This window comes from Ambystoma mexicanum, chromosome 1p (assembly GCF_040938575.1).
Source record: "Ambystoma mexicanum isolate Mex_15411 chromosome 1p, UKY_AmexF1_1, whole genome shotgun sequence".
Lineage (NCBI taxonomy): Eukaryota > Metazoa > Chordata > Amphibia > Caudata > Ambystomatidae > Ambystoma > Ambystoma mexicanum.
In genome coordinates this window covers 155,952,703-155,974,801 of record NC_090921.1, presented here as the reverse complement: position 1 = coordinate 155,974,801, position 22,099 = coordinate 155,952,703, and the positions used below count along the sequence as shown (strand labels likewise).

The window sequence follows — 22,099 nt, the reverse complement described above, 5'->3', positions numbered from 1 at the left end:
TTATTTTATGATGTATTACTAAGTTATCCATTGCTGATTAGTTATTTAGTTTGTAAAATAACTTCTTCTCTTTTGTAAAGGTTATTTTATAACCAAAATAAATAAATAATAATTGTTGGGAATGCCTCCCTGTTGTTTATCATATTTCCACTCTCACCTCAACCCTGTAGTACCTATCTATAATGTTTTACCATTCAGGTGATGTATTATCAGCCATTTGAATTTTATAGTTGAAACCTGATGAACCTTTGTTCAGTTGCTAAAACTGATTTACACTATAATAGTTCAAATCAATAAAACTATCAAAAAAGAAAAGGATCCAAATCCCGTTTTGCAGAATGTGCTTCCACAAAGGACAAAGCAGAAAGAAAATGATATCTCATTTTAGAGGATTTTGAAGGAAGGAGTAGCGAGAGTGTGTTTCACTGTTGACCTATCTGCATTTCAGAAGTCCCAGCCTGTTTAAAAAAGCTTCTGATTTCCCTGCAGGCCAGTTCAGCACTATGCAGGGCATGTTGCTTTCACTGCATTCTCTGGGTGGTGTTGGTGGTCCTAGCTATTGCTCTTAGGAAGAAACAAAGAAAAAAAACAACATTTAAAAGGTGCGGTTATGATCCCTTCAGCTCTGGAAATGCATGTGGAAATTACCTGCATGCAATAGCATGAGGTGCTCAGAATCTGATGTCATAGAAAGCACCACTTTATGCAAGAAAAAGAAGGCTATCTCTGTGATGTCACCAGAATCTTGGCCTGTCAGTTGCTTTTTAGAAAAACAACTCTCCCTGTCTACGGTAAGTGTTTTTGATTTATTCTAATACAATTTTGTTATCTAGTATTCCTTCTCCTGCCTCCTCAAGAGAGTTAAAGGCCATGGGTACATGCTTCACCAGATGCCTTAATCAGACACCTGGAGATCACACCATACAAGGTAGTCCCTGCTATTGACCAGAGAGTCTCACTACTTGGAACTCAGCCTCACACTTGGCTTTTCTCAATGCACTTATTCATGGTGTCTCACACTTTTGGAATCCTAATTTTAATTTGCTACATTCCCCCTTCATTCTTACATTCATGTTATTTTGGTCAGCCAGATCAATGGGACCTTTAGAAGTTTAGGTTTGGGTCTCCCTTATTTGGATTGAGCCTTGCATCTTGGAAGTCAGTCTCAGACTGATTAGCCTTAATAAATCCAAAGACCTGGACTGCGTCTATTATTGTATGTAGCCCAACCCCCATAACCTGTGCTAATTTTGGAAATTGAACCACCTGTGCTCTGGGAGCCTTGAAAAGACAACCATAGCCTCCCATAATTAAAGTAAGCCTCATATCCAAGTTCATATCTTCTGAATGTCATATTGATGTTTGTGGTTCATCCAAGGCACAGAGAGATCTAAACTACTTGTCAGCTAAACTGCTCACATCTTAAGCCCAAACACCTTTAATTTCACACCAGACGGTCTTTAGGTAATCAAATGTCTTTTGCCACAAAAGACCCCTGTCTTGCTTGTAGCTGTCTTCAGTAGCTCTGTAATGCTAAATGGAATGTAAGGAGAAAATATTTATAGTCATTCAAAGGAAGATAATTGGATTAGCTTACACCAACTCTGACGTGATAGCAGACAGGGCTGTAGGGAAGTGAAGAGATTTACTGAGACTTTGGTGTCTTTGGAAGGCTGGTAGGGTTGAGGCAAGAGGTCTATTGTTCACATGCCTAAATTACCAATTGGTCCTTGTGCTACTAGTATGCACACTCAATTTCCAATATGTGGAGAGTAATAATCAGATGGAGCTGCAGCATTAATGGAAAGCCATAGACTTTTAACATTTTTGTTTGTAAAGAAAACTCACATAAGGAGCGCTGGTCAGTGCATAAACATTAAATCGGGGAGCCGCATGAATTAATTTTCATTAGAAATAACATCTACATTATTATCCAGCGCACATATTAAATGTAGTCTAAAAATATCTTTGGAAGTGTGAAACAATTACAATATTAATCCTGTCATTATATGGACGAATAATAGAATGCACACCCCTTTTTAAAATATTAAATTCGAAAGCTAGCTAAGCAAACTCGATAAATAAGATGAATAGTATAGTGTCTCACATGAATAGTGTAGTAAAATAAATCGCTGCTGAAAAGAAATAGATTTTATATTTAATGAGTAACTTGCTAATGTAAAAGAAAATTGTTTTTACTTATGAAGTAACTGAAAGAAACTATATGAATATTACTACGTTGAGATATGCATGAGGATGAATAATAACACAAACTGAAGTTTTAGCTAGCATCGCATTATGTTCATTAAAAACATAAAAAATAAAATATAATAACACAAGGTGACACAAACCAGACCTGGAAAGGCAAGACATATGATACACATGCATTTTTTGTACAGTGCCTTTGAGAATTTTGCTTTAGGTGTTTTTAGTATATATATATGTTACAAATACTATTCTCCTTATTTTGCAGTGTAGATTACTGAAGTACTTGCAATTAGATGTAATAGTTTGAATGGCCACCACAACAGATAGATCTAATAGTTTGGATATGAGTGTATAAGGTCAATGATTGGATGATAGGCTACCAAGCATGACATTGCTAACAGTTATTGGTAATATGACATTAAATATTCTACATAGAGTTTCCCAGACTTGTGCCCAAAACCTATAAACCATAGTATAGTAAAAAATCATGTGAGAAAGAACCATCCATCTGAAGGTATGATAAGCATTTGCTATCTTGCAACGGTGTTGCTTTAAATGATTTAACAAGAGTTTAGAAGACACTGTGAAGAATAGCTGACATAGAAATAGAACAGCTCATTCTCCAAATACATCACAAATTGTCCTTTCCTTGCATGGCTACACAGATCCGAAGGTATCTTTGAGCAGCACATATTTCAAAACACTCTTACCAATTTAGTCAAAATCACAAATTTCTAATGTCGGGCGATAACAATCATTTCACAGGCGCTGGCAATGCTGATGGCAACTATTTCCCAGGCCTTGGACACACCAAAAGCAAGCATTACAAAGGTCTTAGCCTTACCAAAGGCAGGCAGTTCAAAGGCCTGGACCATACCAAGCATTACAGATGCCCCAGCCATATCAAATGCAAGCCTTACATAGGCTATGACCACACCAAAATCAACATTTCACAAGCCTTGGACATATCAAATGCAAGCTTTTCACATACCACAGCCATACCAAATGCAAGGATTTCACAGTCCATGACCATAACAAATGTAAGGATTTCACTGTCTTTGACCATACCAAGCATTTGACATCACAGACCTGGCCCTGGTCTGGTTGACCTCCTATCTCTCTAACTGACCCTCCCAGGTTCAACTGGGTCCTTTTCTCTCCACCATGTCACTGTCCACCTGCAGTGTCCCTCAGGGCTCTATCTTCTCGCCTTGGCTTTTCAACATGTACCTGGCCCCGCTAGCCCACTTGATCTCCACCTTCTCTCCTACCTTAGAGTGTTATGCGGATGACACAGCTCTCCTTCAAGCTTCCTTCCTCTGTCGCCTCCTCTTCCTTTCTCATTCCTGACTGCCTGTCTGTGATTCAGGCATGCTGCACTGCTAACGATCTCTGTGTTAATGCCAGTATAACAGAGATCATTTTAATTGGCACCCCTGCTCCCTCTTTACCCCCCACACTCTGCCCCCCTCCATGGGCCCCCTTTCCTCACCCTCTTGTGAGGCAAACACATTGGTGTACTCTTCGACTCCTCTCTCTTTCTCTCCTCGCATCACGGACCTTGCCAAGAAGGCCCACTTTCAGCTGCACGTCCTCTGAGCATTCTCCCTTTTCTTACCTTCCCCCAGAAACTCAATATCTCCAGAGCTCTGGTACTCTCCAGGCTGGGCTACTGCAACAGCCTCTTCCTCAATCTGCCTAACTCCTCCCTTCGCCCCCCTTCAACTAATCCAGAACAAGACTGCAAGACTTATCCATTGCCTCAAGCCCAGGGACTGCATCTCTCCAGCCTTAAGATCTCTCCACTGGCCCCTGGTTGCTACAAGGATCAAGTTCAAGACCCTCTGCATCATCCACAAGGCTTTCTGGGGCCCCGAATCCCTCTACATCCAACTTTCCCTCCCTAAATACCTCCTTGCTAGAGCCCTTCGGTCGTCTAGCTCTAACTCTATGCAGATCAGACACTTCTCCAAACAGAGAATACGGGGTAGATCTCTCTCCTCTGCAGGTGCCTCCCACTGGAATGGCCTCCCTAGCCCTCTCATACTTTAGCCGGATCTCCCTAGGTTTCCGAAGCTTCTCAAGACCTTCCTTTTCTCTTCTTCCTTCCCTCTCCCCCTCCCCAGCTAATGCCCCTGTCTGCCTCTTAACATGCTACCTAGTACCTTCAGAGTCTTACAGTGCACCAGCCCCCCCCTCCTAATTCCAGTCTACCCAAGCACTTGGTCTCCCCTGCTGCCCCACCTGCACTTGCCCTTCCAGTCCCCTTTCCCTGCACTAGCCCGGATGACCTGCACCCTTGTACCCCTTCCAACCCCTTACCTCGCACTTAGCTCATGGACCTCTCTTCCCCTGCACTCATTGCTTTCCCTTGGCTCTATCCACCAGGCCTCCCCTGGCACTCGCTTTTCTCGCTGGCCCTTCCGCCCTGACCAGCAACTCCTCCCCTCCCCTCTCCCCTGCATTTCTCTTTACTGCACTTAAACGATCCAAATGGCCTAGCAGGATCATTTTAATTTTGTCCCTCTTCCCCACACTCTTGTCTTCTTGCGCCTCAAAACACATTGTGTATAGGTGCATTATAGGGTTAGCATTAAACTGACACTAGTCAGTCAAAAGACATTACCCGGTCCCCATCCCAAATATGTCTACAGTCCTCCCACTTGGACTCCCAGGGTCATTAAGCATCAAATCACCTTTCCCCATTAAGTGTTATGGTGAAATAATTAGAGGCACAATGTAGAATGGATTTAAATAATGTATCCAGAAATGCATGATTATCTGCTGTTGATAAGTCTTTCTTTTGAGTTAGCACATTCATAAGTTTCAAATATTTGGGGACATCAGAGAAGGGTAAGTCAAACATATTACTTACATGTGGAAAAGTTACATCTCCACACTGTACCAGGCCACACTGTACCAGGTTCTTATAGCCTTGGGTGCCAAGGAGCTGTCCAACCTTAAGGCTCGATGGGAGAGGGATGTGGGCCATCTGGAGTCGGAAGATTGGGTAGAGGCCCTACTGTTTCCCAGGGAATTCGGGATCTCTGCAAGGATACGATTAATTCACTGAAGATACTCCACAGAGTCTATTATTTTCGCACAGCATTGTTTAAATGTGGGTATACGGAGCAAGCAGCCTGCCTTCGGTGTGAGGGGATGGAGGGGTTGTTCTTCCACATCATTTGGGAATGCCCCTGGGTTTGATGCTTTTGGCAGGAGTGTATTGACAAAGTGCAGTCTGTTTCGGGGTAGGAGATTCCTTGGGATCCACAGCTGCTGCTACTGGGTTGTGGGGGGAGAACGGCCTACACTAAATATGATAAACTCTTTGTATCTATTGCTACTGGACTGATGAAACTGACTATTGCATCCGTGTGGGGTGCTGCAGAGTTTGACTAAATGGATTGCTGCGATGGAAAGATGCATGGCCCTAGAAAAAAGAGTCTATAATGCACAGGGCTGCCCAGAGAAATGGTCTAAATTATTGGGGAAGTGGGAGGGGAGGCTTAAAGGGGATGGGGGGGGGGGGGGGGGGTTTGACAGCTGTTCTATGAGAATTCATCTGCATGGTCTGCTTTTCTTCATGGTAACTTTTCTGTTCCTTGGTTCTTCTATCCCATGAGGTGACCCAATCGTGTCATATTCTTTTTGTTGGTACTGTTTACCTACTTGTTAAAGTGTTTTTTTTAAAGGGGAAATTAAAGGGTTGTCCTAAATTAAAACATTGATTAACATATTTAATACTAGTCACTTTAGTGATGTGTGCCCTTCTGCATTCCAGAATTGCTCCGATAAACAGGGCCATGCTAAAAGGCAAGCAAGCTGCTTAGTTTCAAATGTGTTAAGAGAAGAAGAGTTAGAAAAACAACAGGTTACAGACTATGGGTAGACGGCCACAACACATCCCCATTTATATGTGAAACAGCCTTACAGAGTCTTATAATTCTACCATAATGTTGCTTCTTTACCCTAAATAAAGTCCTAGCTCCTTTTGGGTGAACCTTTTTTGGCTATGCTAACCAAGTTAAAATGTAGCCTGTACCGTGTGGCTGCATTTCTGCTTTTCGACTGAGTGGCTGATGGCTAGCACGGTATTTGCCCTTGACAGTGTTACATTCAGTAAGTGGACGGGCCTGTGCTTTTTAACAGTGAACTTCACCTTCAGGGAAGGTGATTTCAGAATGAATGGTTGATGTGTTGAAGATCTGTCATGGGATGTGTGTAGCTGCTGGATGTATCATTGCGTCACCTTTATATGAAGGTGTTGGCAGGCATCGATTCCCCTGGCAATGAGATGTCTGAGAAGGTACTGTTTTCCTCGTGTCTGCATGCAATATCCCATAGTCTTAAATGGAAGGCATGTTGGTGTTGTGGTTGTGGCGGGTTCCTTATGGATTGTGTGTGTGGTGTCTGTGTGGTATGTGAGGGAACAATAGTAAGACTAGGACACGGTGGCATTTCACTGTTTATCAAGACTTCTATTATCAAAAGAAAAAGAGGAGTTGGGGAAATCCTACCTTTCCCTTACTCTAAGAGGGGTTTCCCCGTCTCAACAAAACTAAGGAACATCTGTGTCAGAATGTCTAAAGAAAAAAAGAGTTCTCTGGCCTGTGTCCAAAATCCTAAACTGACCCTCTCACACTAACCTCAATATAATGTGAAATAGGGACTGTCTCTTGGCTGAACACCTGCCGCTTCCTTCCAAAGTTTCAAACATAAAGTCCCTAAAGTGAAGAAAGGAAAAATAAAGTTCCACCATAGAAGGGACATCCCTTCCCCTAGAGTCTTTCTGGTTTTTCAAAGTGTCACTTCTCATATATTCCACAATCCCAAAGGGGATGGCTCTTCGCTTGAGTTTTCTACATTTACAGAACACTTGACAGTTCTTTCTCTATACCGCTCATGCCTTTTTCAGAAAGGGGTATGGTTCTTCCCTTTTGGCCCATGATTAAAAAAGGGTGTGGTTTCTTCCCCTCTTTTCTCAGCACTTCCTGGGGGTCTCTGCCTAGTTTCTCCAATTCCTGGTTTATTTCGCTACTTGGGTGCAGGTCCCAGACTCGCTGTATGCTTGGTTTACTCTCCTGCCAGGGCCTTTTGTCTTTTCACTTGCGTTCAAGTCCCAGACCCGCTGAGTGCCTGGTTTACTCTCATGCCAGTGCTGTTGGAGTCCTCTCAGTATTCAAGTGCAAATCCCAGGTTCACAACCTTCATTGGCATTCACTCGCTTCTGTATCCAGGTAATTATATTTTTGATATGCCGGGCCACCGACCCCTCTCCAACTTAGTTAAATGTCCCTGTTCCCTTGTATGGGTTTTACTAACGGCATCTGCCCTGAAGTGCACCGGTATTCAAATCTCCTTCTCTGGGCTTACCAGTCTTCTCTGGCAGCTTCGGCGTTCATCGCATCTCACCATTTCCTCCACTGTCCATCTGCTGGCTGGGAGTGCATCTCGTCGGCTTCTCGGTTCCTACCTGGGCTTGTCCTTTGCTCAGGATGGCAGCATGGCGAACACTCTTCTGCCTGACTTACTTGAGCACTGTCCTCGACAGCTTCTTCGCTCTGGTCTGCAGCTCGCTTTCCTCCCGTTTCCCAACAAGCATCCAGAGGACTGATTCTCTTGTTCTGTTCAGGTGTTCCATATTTGAATGCTACGGCAATGTCTTGATATTGGGAAAATCTTCCTCGGGACCAGCCCTTGAGAGCAAAAATTACCCAATTCAGCCCAAAATACAGGTTCTATTGTGCCGAGCAGTGAACTCATGCTAGTGACAAATGACACCTTCAAAAAGTTTTAGCATTTATTCTAAACAGTGAGTTTCAGCAACATCTTGGGATTCAAGTTAGAGAAGATTACAAAGCACAAAACTTAGAGAAATACAAAATATAAGAGAAACATAGAACTTAGAGAAACATAGAGAAACACAGTCTTACGCCCCTTCAATCAGCACTGGGAGACCCTGGCCCTCATAAGCTAGCTGTTGCAAGCCCCGCTCAGAGGACAGCGCTGCAGAGTGCCGACAGAGCAGCAGGTTCTGGACACTCGACTTTGCTCGAACCAAGTCCACAGATCGATCTCCCACCTGAGTCATGTGGGCATGCATTTTTATAATCTCGTGCTGTCAGTCCATGACGCACAGTTCCAGAACCTTCCCTGTGCAAAATATAGGCTTGCTCATGGAAAAACCCAACTCTGTGAATTTCCACTGTGCTCCTTTTCTGTGCCCCTCCCTGCTTGGAACCCATCTGCGCAAAAACTCAGGAATGTTTTATCAGTGCCTTCCCAGAGAAAAGAAGATTAGTTTACGAAACCATGCAGGGCTACAGTTAGAAAGACAGACACTAACGACCCATAACCCTAGTCACCGCACTATCCCCACTGGACGCACTGGACTGCCTGACCTCTAACTTGCACCTTGGTCAGCGAGTTCTCATACCTTACACTGTATTATATGATCTGCACTTGCACATAAATATTGCATATTCTGTATAAACTTATTGTAAATAAGTGGTCCTGATCTGCACCTAATCAGGTATACCTCCCTGTATTATATACTGTATTCCATTGCATTTATGACTGTACTGTACTTTATCTACATGTATGTACTTGCCTACAACTGGCATTGTAACCAAGCCTCGAGAATTCTTTTACTGCTGCGCCCGTCTACCTGAAGGTTTGGTGCGCATTACCAAATTAATAAACAAACAAATTAGCAGTTAAAGTCAAAACTGTACTGGAGTGGGTGGAGTTCACATGGCCTCGCGGGCGTGGGGGCGGTCTCACTATATGCCGATGACCTCTTGATCTACATGAGCAACCCAGTAATTTCCTGTCCCGTTGTGACAAACCTAGTAGGAGAGTATCAGGGGTTTAGCTGACTGAAGGCAAATCAACAAAAGTAGGTTCTCTTTGCTTTGCAGAGGGAGGGGTGAGGCGATCCCCAGGCACTGCCCGTACTCAGTCTCGGTCTCTGGCTTCAAATATCTGGGCATCCAGGCGACCCCTGAGTCCATTGGACTTCTTTCGACTCAACCTGCAGCCAGTAATGGATACATTTTCTGCAGACATGGTATACTGGTGATCCATCCCACTGACAATATTGGGCAAGGCAACTCTCTTCTCTATGTCCTGCAAAATGCCCCACTCCCGGTACTCTTGGGCCCGGTGAGCTTTATAAATAAATAAAATACAAATACCCAAATCAGTCTTTGTCACCATAGAAGGCACTCTACAGAGCTTCTATGGATGCAGAGACAGCCACACAGTGCACTCAACACCCTCCAGCGATTGGCATAGGAAGGAGGAATAGGCTGTACTGCCTTCACAGGTATTACTTGGTGGCACAGCTGAGGGTAGTAAATGACTGGCTGCACCGCGACCCCAGGCACCCTCACATTTCAATAGAGAAGGGCAGGATGGGACGGTTGTCACCCAAGCAAGTATTGTATGGGCGGAGGAATGGGACCACCGGGCTACCCTTGATACCACACATCAGGCAGGTATGGGCGGATGCACACCATCACATGGGATGGGGAGGGAAAGCAACACTGGACCTGCCCCTCTGGAACAAAAGGAATCCCCCTGAAATACTCAAAATGGGCCACTTCATGAGCTGGGAAGAGCGGGGGGTGCACTCCTTGGCAGATGTGGTGTGGGACGGGTGACTAACTCTGTTCGAAGCGTGGCAAGACACTTTTAAGGTCCTGCACGATGAGCGATACAGACATTTGCAGATAACGCTTGCTATTGCTCCCAGTTCCCTGCCCTGGAACAGGTCCCTAAGTGCATACCCCAGGAAGCCAATCTCTTCCACGACCAAATAGTCACTAAAGTTACATTGACGCTGTACCAGGTGCTGACAGTGTTTGGGGTGCATGAGCTGTCCCGGCTCAAAGAAAGATGGGAGAGGGTAGTCGGACCACTGGAACCAGAGGAGTGGGTAGAAGCACTCATGTTCCCATGTGAGATAGGAATGTTTGCCATGCTCAGCTTAATCCAGTATAAAATACTGCATCAAGCATATTATTCACAGTTGGCCATGGCTCGGTGGGGGGTAGTAGATGGCGACACGTGTCTGAGGTGCAGGAGGGTGGCAGGCACCTTCTTCCACATATTATGGGAGTGCATACTAATCCTACTCTTCTGGGGGAAGTGCATCCATAGGTTTACTGCAGAGGTCCTAGGTCACATGTAACCCAAAGCTGGTGCTGTTGGGTATTTGGAGGGAGGTAGGGGTTGACCATATACAGAATAAAGTGGCTCATTGCTGCAATGTGGGGCTCGGCTGAGCGACCAAGACTCAGTCGCTGGTCAGCAGAGCTTGACAGGGGTGCGTCTTTAGTGGCATGTGCATATGGCAAGGGGTTGCCCTCAGAAATTCCAGGAAGTATGGGCTGGTGTGTGGGGGAGGGGTGAAGAGGGACATAGCATCTCTTCTAGTTTACTGTTTTCTGGCCACCAAGTATGAGGCTGAACTGTTTTTTTAATGCAGGGTCTACCACATGCCACAATTTTCTGAGTCCTGATTGTATGTTTATATCTCTGACAATTTGTAACCAAGCTTTGGCAACAGTTTGTTTACTTTGTTTTTGGTTTTATTTGAAAATAGTTAAGAGTTATATAAAAAAAAAACTCTTTAAGAGAAGAAAGAACCCCTCTTGTGTTGTTTGTTACACTCTACAGATACGGGGTGTATCGGCCACTTTTACTCCATAAAAATAGGCAAATACCCTAAAAAAATGAAACTAGGGAGTAGAAATACGCCAAACAAAAAACAGGGAATAGACAGGCAGGACCTTGTCCCCCTGCCTTTACCCAAACAGCTCCATGGATGTATTTGGACCAGTTGTGCATGTAGTACAAGAGGAAGAAATTACTATTATTGCTGCCTGATCGGAAGAAGTAAACATTCTCTTTTAATGTACATGAATAACTAGGTGCAAAGAAATAATAATTACCGAAACATTTCTGTTTTCCTGTTAAAGCATTTTTACTCGCTTATAAAATACTCCGATCAGGGAAATGGACTTACATGTTTACTCCCCCAAAAAGTAATTTTACTCCCAACTTTAAAAAATAGGGAGTTAAATACTCACACTTCAAAATCTTATCTGGAGCACGGGTTACACCTATGTGATTGCCACACTCTCTGCATGTTATTCTCCACTAATTCACTTTCGCACTTCTTTGGCTTTGGCAATATGGGTTTAGGCCAGTCTCTCTTGAGACCTCCTTTTCATATGGGCAATAGTTTTTACCAACATTGAAATTCTCAACTACCTTCTTTCGGCTTGGGCAATTCTGGTTCTTTGTTAATTACCTGGGTATGTTTCTCTTTTGGCTTTGTTAATGATGGGTTGTCTGTTCTTCTATATGCCCCACAATGACACAATCACAATCTTCTGGTATGATAATCAGGTTCTTATTTTGCCACCTCTGCCTTTTTAAATCAGCTTGGTTCACAATAGAAGAATTAGCCTGCTTTACATTAGTTCAATATTCAAAATGTTCCCTCTTATTAAACTTCACTTTGTTTATCATGTTTCTGAGGTTAAGGCCCCTGGACTTGGCCAGTGGGCAGTTACGGAGCGCTCGGGGGTCACAATCTAACAGTGAACTCACCGGGTGTGGCGTGTGCGTCCATTCGCCCTGCTGCCTCCAGGCCCTCTACTTCGGTTTTCCCACGCGGTGTGAGAAACCAGAAGGTGTCTCGACCACTAGTCCCCTGGGATCGGTCATCCAGATGGCCAGGACACAGCCATCGCTTTTGGATCCAGTTCCTGGGGGTGGATCAGTGTGGGAGGATCACCTGGGTGAGGGGTCTTCAGGTAGTAGGAGTGGGACACTGGATGCTGAGACGCAATATCCCCTTCCATGTAACACCTTTACCATACCCTACTCTGTAGGATATTTAGGAACTCTAACCCCACCCCCTTTTACAACACGAACACTTTCTCACAAACAGCCCGCTATGGCAGAAATCAGACTAACACCCGAGCAGTATACCTGACGTGTCCCAATACCGTGGTCAGGCGAGGTCAGGCAATTACTGATCATCACAAACACCTGACTTCGATTAAGCTTCCCCACATGAATAAAAGGCAGAGTGCCAGAGCACACCCGGGACGAAGCAAAGCACACAAGGAAACAGCAGTTTCAAAACAGCAGTTTAAGGAGAGAAGAAAGACGGCAATACAGAAGGGGGTCGCAAAGAGGGAAGTTCCCTTGACCTTTTCGACCAGGAACACTCATGTTCGTGAAACTTCGAGAATAGAAGGCATAAGACCAGGAAACCAGACTGAAGAATCCTGCGTTGTGTGTTGGAGATACCTGTGGCCATCCCGCGTCAATAATCATGGTGGGGAGCAGCAGCAGCTGCCGTGGTACCGTCCTTGGCTCCAAGAACAAAGCAGCGTCAGTGAAATCAACACAGCCGGTGAGTTGGGGAGACCGATACAAGACTGTTCTGTGTTGAAGCCAAGGTTGCAAGTAGCAATATTACATGGCGAGCACTGGAACGAAAATTGTTAAAACCTGTGTGATAAGAGACGCAAGTAAAGTTGAACTGCTGATGTGTGATTAAACTTTCAAGGCACGATACAATACCTTTGACAGAGTGGTCCGGCACTACATAGGTGCTCAATCAACAGCCTCTGTAAGGTATCCAGCTGAGAAGTGGCAAACGTGAAAGTGAGATAAAGGTTCTATCAAGAAAACGAGTAATTGTGAATTGAAGTGGTTCTGCGACGGGTCGAGCAAAATCCTGCTCACAGTCGAAAGTCTTTGATTTTGATGAAGTAGAGAAAGTATGGAAAAGTAGATACATTTGGTCTGAGCCCAGTGCGCTTGAGACCAATTGAATGTTTTGTGATAAAGTTGGTCTGAGCCCGGCGGTGGGGTACCCGGGGTGAACAGAAAATCACTCGAGAAGTTGTACATGTGAAATCCTAAGAAGAACGGAACTCAGAAATAAGAGACTTTGAATGGAAAAGAAACTTTGGCGCAGAAGGCCCTGATGTTGATGTTTTGAACTGCTTTCTCGTGCTAGAGAAGCCAGAGAGTGTGCTAATCTCGAGTGTGCCACCTGGTCCGGTGCTGAAAACATGGGGAAGGGAAGCAGACGGCTTGAATAGCCTGACATATCATCACTTGAACACTTTTTTTTGCATAACATTATTTCCCTCACTATTTGTATTTAGAAGTAAGGATTGGCAATAGGTTTATTAGTATAGGCCCTTTATTTTGACAGACACGACTAGGACTGCGTTGTTATTATTTGATGGTCGCAGCTTTCTCCCATCTTTAGATTTCGGATTAGATAGGTGTTTTTCAAACCCAATTTAAGTACAATAAACCTTTGAACTGTGCCTTTCTTACTGTTTGATACCATGCCTTCCTTACAGTGGTCCAACAGCCTCTCCTTCATGGCTTCCCGCGACCTGCGTTTGCCATCAATAGGGCTCTCCTGACTCCGACAACGTTGCGGTGCTCGTCAGCCACCTGTGCTTGTTTGACAGTGGGAAAAAATGTTGAAATGGTGTGCCTTTTGCTGCTCAACCTCTGGAGCTGCGATTCTCAGAGGGAGATTGTCATGACCACTGTGAGGGGGCACAAGTTGTGCCACAAGCAGGCTCCCACCAGAACCCTGAGGGCCTTAAAACCACTGGCAAAAGGGCTCATGGAGCCAGTCGTGGCGCCTTTGGCACCAGGCTCATATGTATGAAGTAAGGGCTGTTCATACTAGGTCCAATTTATGCACATGGCCCTTTAAATCCAACATGGAAGCACCCACACAGTCTAGTTCTAAGAGCCAAGCCATGCGGTCTAGTGTTTTGGGTGTGGCTGGCCTGGAACTACTTTACCTGGGCTATATAAACCACACCCTGACTGCAGAACACGCTTTGTGTTATTCTGCAACCAGCAGCGTGACGCTCACTGTGTCCAGCTCCTGGTCTTCATCATCTTCCTGTAATCCTGCAAGAACAAGTACTAACACCCTCTCAATAACTAACCTCCATTTTGCAGAATTAGCCCTAGTTTTTTTCAACAAGTTTTTTCAAACAACTTCCTAGCTCTTGGTATGTATTTTGCCTCAACATGCTGACATTAGAGCTTAGTTATAGGCATTGTCTCAAATACAATTTGTTTAAAACATTAGGATCCACTGAGACGGTTATGTTTGCAACAACTTGGCACCGCAGCCTCCATTCCAGCCAGACGTTTTGGGCCATTCCATCTATTGGTTTCCAATATTCCATCGTGGATCTGCTTTTTCCAAACAGAGACTAAAACAACCTGAACGCAAGAAAGTCCTGGTCTCTCCATTTTTGCCTCCCTAGACATCATTAATTAAAGGTGAGGTTTAGACTAGACTAGTTTAAATTAATTACTAGTTTCCTCCGAATATGTCCTCCCACCTTGCTGACACCCAAGGGAGGGGTAGCCTGGTTCACCCCTTTTTTTGCTTCATACTTTAAAGTGACCCACCAGAATATCAGAGCTTCAACGTGGTCTTGACTAACTGAAGCTATTAATGACACTACCATACCAAAAGAAAATTACTAATGCCAGGTCGCATCACTGTCCTGCAATGTCAGGATGGATGTGTGGATCACAAAAGGCTCCAAACATTTGATGAGACATAATGACCTTAACCACCTATGATGTCATAGCATTACAAGAAACTTGGATAACGATCGAACCAACTTGGCCAGTCTATGAGCTATGTTGGATTCCTGCTATCTCAGATGTCAAGGGAGGACCCTCTGCGGGCCTGCCAAGGGCAGTAAAATTGAATTTAGGAAGCAGCGAAGTCCGTGGACTTCTCCCCACCCTTGCGTACAATTAACAAAACTATCCTTGTCAAACCCATTGAGCCCTCTTGGGACTAACACAGCCATTGTGAATTTATATTGGAACCCAGTTATAATAGTTGATGATACTTTTTTTGAATTTGTAAACAACATGTTGGATTTGATTGGAACAAAACCAGCAATTGATAACATACTGATTGTTGGAGATCTTAATATAACATGTATCAGCCCCAAAGCTTCCAGGTTATCTATACGTGTGGCTCGTTGGATGAGCTTTATGAGTGAAAGAGGCTTCAAAATGTTGAATGGCACGATTGAAGGAGGTATTCCTCCCAATCCAACATGGCGCTGATTTTCCTCCTCCACCATATTGGACAATTTGGGGATTACTTGGATTCAAATGCAGCAGAAAGCTGCCGAGTATTACAAACCACATATTGAGCTTGGACAAGGGAAGAATAGGATTAAATGGAACAACTACAAACTTAAAAGACTTTCAGATCAGTTACAAAAGGATCTCAGTGCATCAGATACTGACAATAACTTATCATATACTGAAACCCTGCACTTTTTCATGCAAGCTGTGCAAAAGGGTGCTCGGCAAAAAATCACGCACAAACATCTATCACGATCCTGTAGAACAAAACATGAAAGCCACAATGAGAAGAGATATAAAACGAATTAAACAAAATAGTCCTACAAACGCCCTAAATAAAACAGCCAAAATACGAAATAACTTATACAAATCGCCTTAAACAACATAAAGCATAAAACCGCAGTTAGCAGGTCAATGTATGCTATCCGCAGTTGCTTGAAAATTGAGCGCCGAAATATGGAGACTACTAAAATATACAACTAACAATGCAACGTCTTATTTTCTACTTCATGCAATCAGTGCACAAACATGGATCGCCCATTTTGAGATGATATTTGCAAGCCCACTAGAATACACTCAGAAGCCATACATCGGTAAAAATGACCTACAACTTTCGGTGTTTGAACATCTAGATATTCTCATGCAAGTCAACAGATTAAGCTCTCCCGAGCTCCAGGTCCAGATGGGTTATCTAGTACCACTCTAAAAGCCTATCCTAACATCTTAATTCTAATATTTCAAAGAATTATAATAACTGACCCAATTCTGAAATCCTGGAAAACATCAATTATCATTCCTATATTCAAGAAAGGCAATAGAAAGGATCAATTGAACTACTGCCCGATAGCCCTCCTTGACATACAATAAAAACTCTTTGCCTGATTGATTTTGAAGGAATTACTCAAGTAGCTAAAGAACACAACGCAAATAGACACTTATCAATCGGGTTTTGTTGTTGGATTGGGCACAACTGTTAATTTATTGATCTCATCAGCTATCAAAAAACACATATTATTAACCAAGCAACCAAAACACTTAGCATTTATAGATTTCAAACAAGCATTTGATACTATATCATGAGAGCTATTAGGGCAAAAATTAATGAAAGCTGGGTGCCTGACCTTTATTCTTGACTCAATCCACCAATTCTACTCCAATATTTCCATTCAGGTCAAATTGAATCAAGAAGGCCTGTTATCCAAGCATATTTCTACCTATCAAGGCCTGAAACAGGGCTGCGTTCTAGCTTCAACATTATTTAATTTTTATATCTGTGTTATAAACACCTTCCTGGAAGTTACAAGATCATTTCCTCCCTAAATTGGTGAATCTGCTGTTTCTTGTCTTCTCCTTGACGTCCTTCATCAGACCCCTATAAGTCTTCAGAGAAAGCTATGTGTAATACAAAACTATGCAGTAGCAATCTTTTTGACCATTTTCTTTCAAACTCTTTTTATTGGTTTCACAGCATGTTATTTCCCCAGCCAGCCCCCCCTCCCTCCTCCAACCCCCAGGAGGCAAATCAAAGATTTTCCCTGGTCCATTCCTTTCATGGACGAGTAGCTGTGGTTCACTGTGGGTCTAAAGGTTTTAGGCGCTGGGGGCACCATACAATCTGAAAATCATCTTTGAGAAAGGATAGGGTTTCTCCCCAGTCTTTCGCAAAGTTATGCACGTTATCGTTCATGTCGTACGTCGCCCATTCCAGGGCTATGATTTCCCATATTTTCCGCAGCCTATCCTGCACAATGGGTACATTTGTGCTTTTCCACCTCTGTGCTATTATTTTCATTGCTGCCAATGTTAGAACCACGTTCGCTTTTTCCCGGGATTTGGGTTCTCCCATTTCTTTTCCTCCTTTGTCTCCCAGTAAGATCTGTTCTGGTGTCTGCTTCCCCCTGGCTGAACCTCCCTCCAGAATGGTTAAATTTTTGGGCATCTCTTTTAGTTCGTGTTTCACGATAGCCCTATCCATCCTTACCCATTGCTTGCCCTGTGTATTCTCCCCCTCTTGGAGCCATTCTCTAATTACCCTTAATTGCGTAGCCTCGTAATACTGCTGGAAGTTGGGTCGAGCCAGCCCTCCCTCCCTTCTTGGTGCCATAAGTAAGTGTCTGCTGACCCTCTCCCTCTTTCCCTCCCAGAGGAATTCGTTGGTGAGAGCTTTTATTTCCCTGAAGAATCTTACTGGGACCGCCTGTGGGATTGCCTGGAATAGGTACCGCAACCGCGGGAGCGTAACCATTTTTATTGCTGCCAGTCTGCCCATCCAAGAGACCCGGAGGTTCCTCCACCTGTAGAAGTCTTGCTTAATGCCTTTCAGCAGGGGGGGTAGTTGGCTGCAAACCACCCTGCGAGGGTCGCCGTGATCCTCAACCCAAAGTACTTGACTCTCCCCGTGGCCCACACAAATGGGGTGGCTGCCCTCAATATGTCGCATTACCCTGCTCCCAGGGTGAGGTTCAATAACTCGGACTTGCCAACATTAACTCGCATGCCTGATACCTCCCCGAACTCCTCTAGCAGGGCCCTGCTTGCATTGATGGACTCCATTGGTTTTGTTAATATGAGCAGCATATCGTCGGCGAACGCTGCCACCTTATGTTGCTGTCCTTCGAATGGGATGACCTGTATATGGTCTGCCTCTCTTATTGCCTGTAGTAGGGGTTCCAGGTATATTGCGTAGAACATTGGGGACAATGGGCACCCTTGTTTCGTTCCCCTACCCAGCCTAAATGGTCGTGAGATGGCTCTGTTCATTGCCACTCTCGATAGAGGTGTCTGGTAATTAGCCTGCAGGCCCATTTTTTCCATAGCCCGGAACAGGAAGGACCACTCCACGTGGTCAAACGCTTTCTCTACGTCTAGTGCCAAGAGAACTGCATGGGGTGTCCGTCTTCTGGACTTTCCAGGAGGTGTGCCTCCCTCCTGATGTTATCAGCCGTTTGTCTGCCTCTTATGATTCCCGCCTGGTCCGGGTGGATCAGGTCCGGGAGATAGCCCTCTAACCTATTTGCTAGGATCTTTGTGTAGATTTTGGCATCCACATTTATTAGTGCAATGGGCCTATAGGATGCTCTCTCCGTGGGGTCTTTGTTGGGTTTAAGAATGAGGGTTAATCAGGCCTCCTCCATGGATGGGGTTATGCTGCCTGTGGTTTTTAATGTATTGAAGAGGTGCGTCAGGTGTTGAGTTAGTATGGGTGCAAATGTTTTGTAGAAGGGCCGCTGTGTAGCCGCCTGGGCCTCGTGCCTTGTTTGGTGGTAAACTCCCTATAACCCTCCTTACCTCGTCCTCCGAGATCTTCCGACCTAGGGTATCCTGGGCTTCCCTGCCAATTTTATGCATCTTCACCCTCTCCAGGAATTTGGCTTGTAAGTGGTCCTGGGGGTTTTGCGATGCATATAGGGACTTGTAGAACTTTGCTAGGATTTCTTGGATGTCCCACGTCTGTGTGACATGATCTCCGGTTTTGGTTTTCAATGCCGTGATCGTGTTTTTTGTTCTCGCCCCCTCAATAGGCGCGCCAAGAGTGCGTCTGCCTTGTTTGCCTTAGCATAGTGTTTTTGGCGGACGGTAAGCAGTGCGCCCTCCGCCCTTTTTGTTTGGAGGACCTCTAGCTGCCCTATTGCTTGTCTGTACTCCCTCATGGATGACCGGGACGGGGTTTCTCCCGCCGATTGCCTCGCCGCCTCCACCTCTGCTTCTAGCTGTGCCTCCAGTATCTTTAACTGCTTTTCCCTCTGTGCCTTTGCTGCTATCAGTTCCCCCCTGATTGTGGCTTTGAATGCGTCCCATCTTATGTCTTCCCTTGTGTCCCCCCCTCCTTTTGGAGTCGAAGAATTATTTTCAATTTCCTCTCTGATTACTGAGTCTCTCATCAGAGACCTAGGGTATTTCCATCCCCACTCCCCTCTTTCCTTGCGCCAGTGATTCATTTGGATGGAGACTATCTTGTGGGCTGCTATTCCAATAGACCCGTTTCCACTCCCCTAACTTGCCCCAACAGGCCCGCTCAGACCCATATGTAGTCAATCCTAGATTGTGTTCCGTGTACACCTGATAGGAACGTGTAGCCCTCTTCATCACCCTTCAGCTCCTGCCATACATCCGGTAAGCCTGCCCTCTTAATCGTTCTACTGACATTACTGCTTCCCCTCCCCTCCCTGCAGTCCTTGACCTATCCTGCCCACTATCCCAGGCTATGTTGAGTTCCCCCATCATAATTATTTGGCCCTGTGCGCTGTCTTCCAGTGCCCCCAGGAATCGCCTCAGAAATATTTCTTGGCCTGTGTTGGGTGCGTACACTACTGCTATGGTGTAGATGGTGGTGGAGGTCCCGGTGTCTCCCCTTGACTGTGATGTACCTACCCTCCTTGTCCCGTGGGGCCTCTGTCACTCTAAAGTCCACTGTGTTTTTAATGGCCAGGTCCACTCCCCCCATTTTGTTCTTCCCCGTTGCATGCAGGATCTGGTCGAATCCTCGCTGTTTTAATTGCCCCTAGTCTTTGTACAGGCCATGCATTTCTTGTAACCCCAGAATATCAGGCCCTGCTTTCCTTGTGAAGTACTTTAACTTTTGAGACCCATGACATAACGAGTCAGCCACTTGAATGGTTGTTACTGAGTCTACTTCCTGTGCCTGCATTTTCCCCTCTTCCTATGGCTCCTCCATGCCCTCTCTGGTCCACCTCCTTTCCTTGCGCTTCCCACTTGTTGTCCCTGCCTGCCTCTCTCCTCGATTTGCCCCCTTCCTTCTCCCGCTGCCCCCCACCCCTCCCGCTCCCCCCTTCTCTCCATTTGGAGTTTCCTCCCTCTCTTTGTGCGGCTTGCCAGCGGCTTGCCACGCAGCATGATTTTTCTTCTCCTTTTGTCTCTGACTATGGTCCATTCCAATGGTTTGAGTCTCATTCCGTTTATTGAGCCTGGTTATCTCTCAGGTCTGTCCTCCCTTTGCTCCTGGTCGAGGTCGATGTGTAGCATGTCTGCTCCCTCTCGTAGTGTGGTTATTCGCCTTTGCCCCCCCTGCTCACTCAAAGAGGAGTCCAAAGGGAATAGTCCATTTGTATCTGACTTACTTCTCCTTCAGTACCGCTAGGACCGGACCGATCTGCCGACGCTTGGCTAGAGTGCTGCTTGCTAAGTCCTAATACAGCTTGATTTGTCAGTCCTGGTACTTAATTGGTTCCTGTTGTCTTGCCGCCTTCAGAACCGTTTCCTTTTGGCCATATTTTGTGAATGCTGCGAGCACATCTCTCGGTCTGGTTGTTAAGGCGTCCCACTCTGTGGACTCTATCCAGTTCAACTGCGCTCTGAAAAGATGCTCTGGACGACCCCCTTCAGCTCCTTATCTGACACTATTTCCGAGAGCATTTTCAGCCTTATATTGACCCTACGAGACCTTTTCTGGCGTGATTTTGGGGGTGATGGGTCCCTGCCCTCTGGTGTGTTGCACCCTGTTGCCCCCTCCTGGGTACACCTGAATGTTTCATTAGACTCCCTGGCCATCTGCATTGTCGGTAGTGTTCCTGGGGTGTCTCGCAGGGGGGCTCCCCTCTATTCGATTTGCCCATAGATTTGTTTGACAGTTCAGGGTACTTGTGATTCCCCTTTGGGTCCAGATGTGTCTCTGGTGCTGTCCTGTCTCCTGGGGTGGAATCTCACTATGGCTCCCCTCCTTCAGCCAGCTCCTTCGGGGCGATTCCTGTTCTCCTGTGCCCCGACCCGAGCTTGATGCTGTTAGCCCTGCTTCGGGCCTCTGTTCCGTCTTTCCCCCTCCCTTTGCTTGTCTTCTCCCATCCTGTGGTCGTGTATTGGGCCTCCCTGGGTCCTTATGGTGGCCTGTCTCTCTGCTTCTTCTCTGGGTCTCCTCCGCTGCTGCTGGGGTCCCGCGAAGGGCAGCGGGACCACGTCACGGCTCTTCCCTCTCTTGCGGAGTGACTTGGTGTGGAGACAGGGGCCTCCCTGGTTGGGCCCTCTTCTGCACCTTCTGATGTCCTGGGGGCTTTATTGGCAGGACCTGGTTGCCTGCCCCCCGGCTTGTGCTTGTGTTGGGCCCCTTTTGCGCTGCTATTAGGTACTTGGCCCGGGGTAGCTGGGATGTCCCCAGGCCTTGCCTTCTACTGGTGCATGGCCTTCAGTGGGGGGGCTGTCCTTCGTGGGGGTGAGATTTGCGGCTGGGGGTTTATGTGACATGTCTCTTCCCCCCAGTTATGCCCCTTTGTCCTTTTATGGTTGGGCTCCTCCAGTCAAGACCCCGCTCCCTCCAAGTGGGCCCCTCAGTCTCTGGAGTCTGTTGGTGCCCTTGGGCCTCTTCGGTTAGCCAATGTGTGCTAGGGGGGACCTTCCCACTTGTGTGGCCCCCCTTTATCGATGTTGCAGATGGAGTCCCAGCCCTGGGGTTTGGGGGGAGAGGCTCACCTGTTATTAGCGTGTTCCAGCGATGCCCCTGCGCCTCCACTCTGTGCCTTCCTTGCAGTCAGGGCCTTGTCAGACTCTTAGTGCTCCTTTTCCCTTCTGAGGCTCTCTCTGCCTGCTCCCCCGTTCTGCTCCTCCCTCCGGAAGCTGTCCGTTGCAGTTCCAGCTGACTCCTCGGCTGTTCTTGTTTCTGGGGCCGCCTCTCACTGCTGGTGGGGCCTCCCTCCTCTCCTCCGTCCACTGGTGCGTGTGTGACTGTGTGTGTGTTTCTGTCCCAGAACTT

The 22,099-nt window shown here is 45.9% G+C and overlaps 1 protein-coding gene across 4 annotated transcripts in view; it reads left to right on the top strand.

Annotated features, from left to right (window-relative positions):
• Positions 1–761: 761 nt before the first annotated feature.
• LOC138567454 (protein phosphatase inhibitor 2-like) overlaps positions 762–22,099 on the top strand; it is a 2,745,435-nt gene continuing 2,724,097 nt past the window's right edge. For 2 of the 4 annotated variants that reach the window (XM_069645676.1, XM_069645667.1), the window contains exon 1: positions 767–791. The gene's annotated coding sequence lies outside the window, so the exon portion shown is untranslated. Of the gene's footprint in view, positions 792–22,099 lie in introns of all 4 variants that reach the window. The other 2 variants (XM_069645683.1, XM_069645658.1) reach the window with 2 other exon arrangements.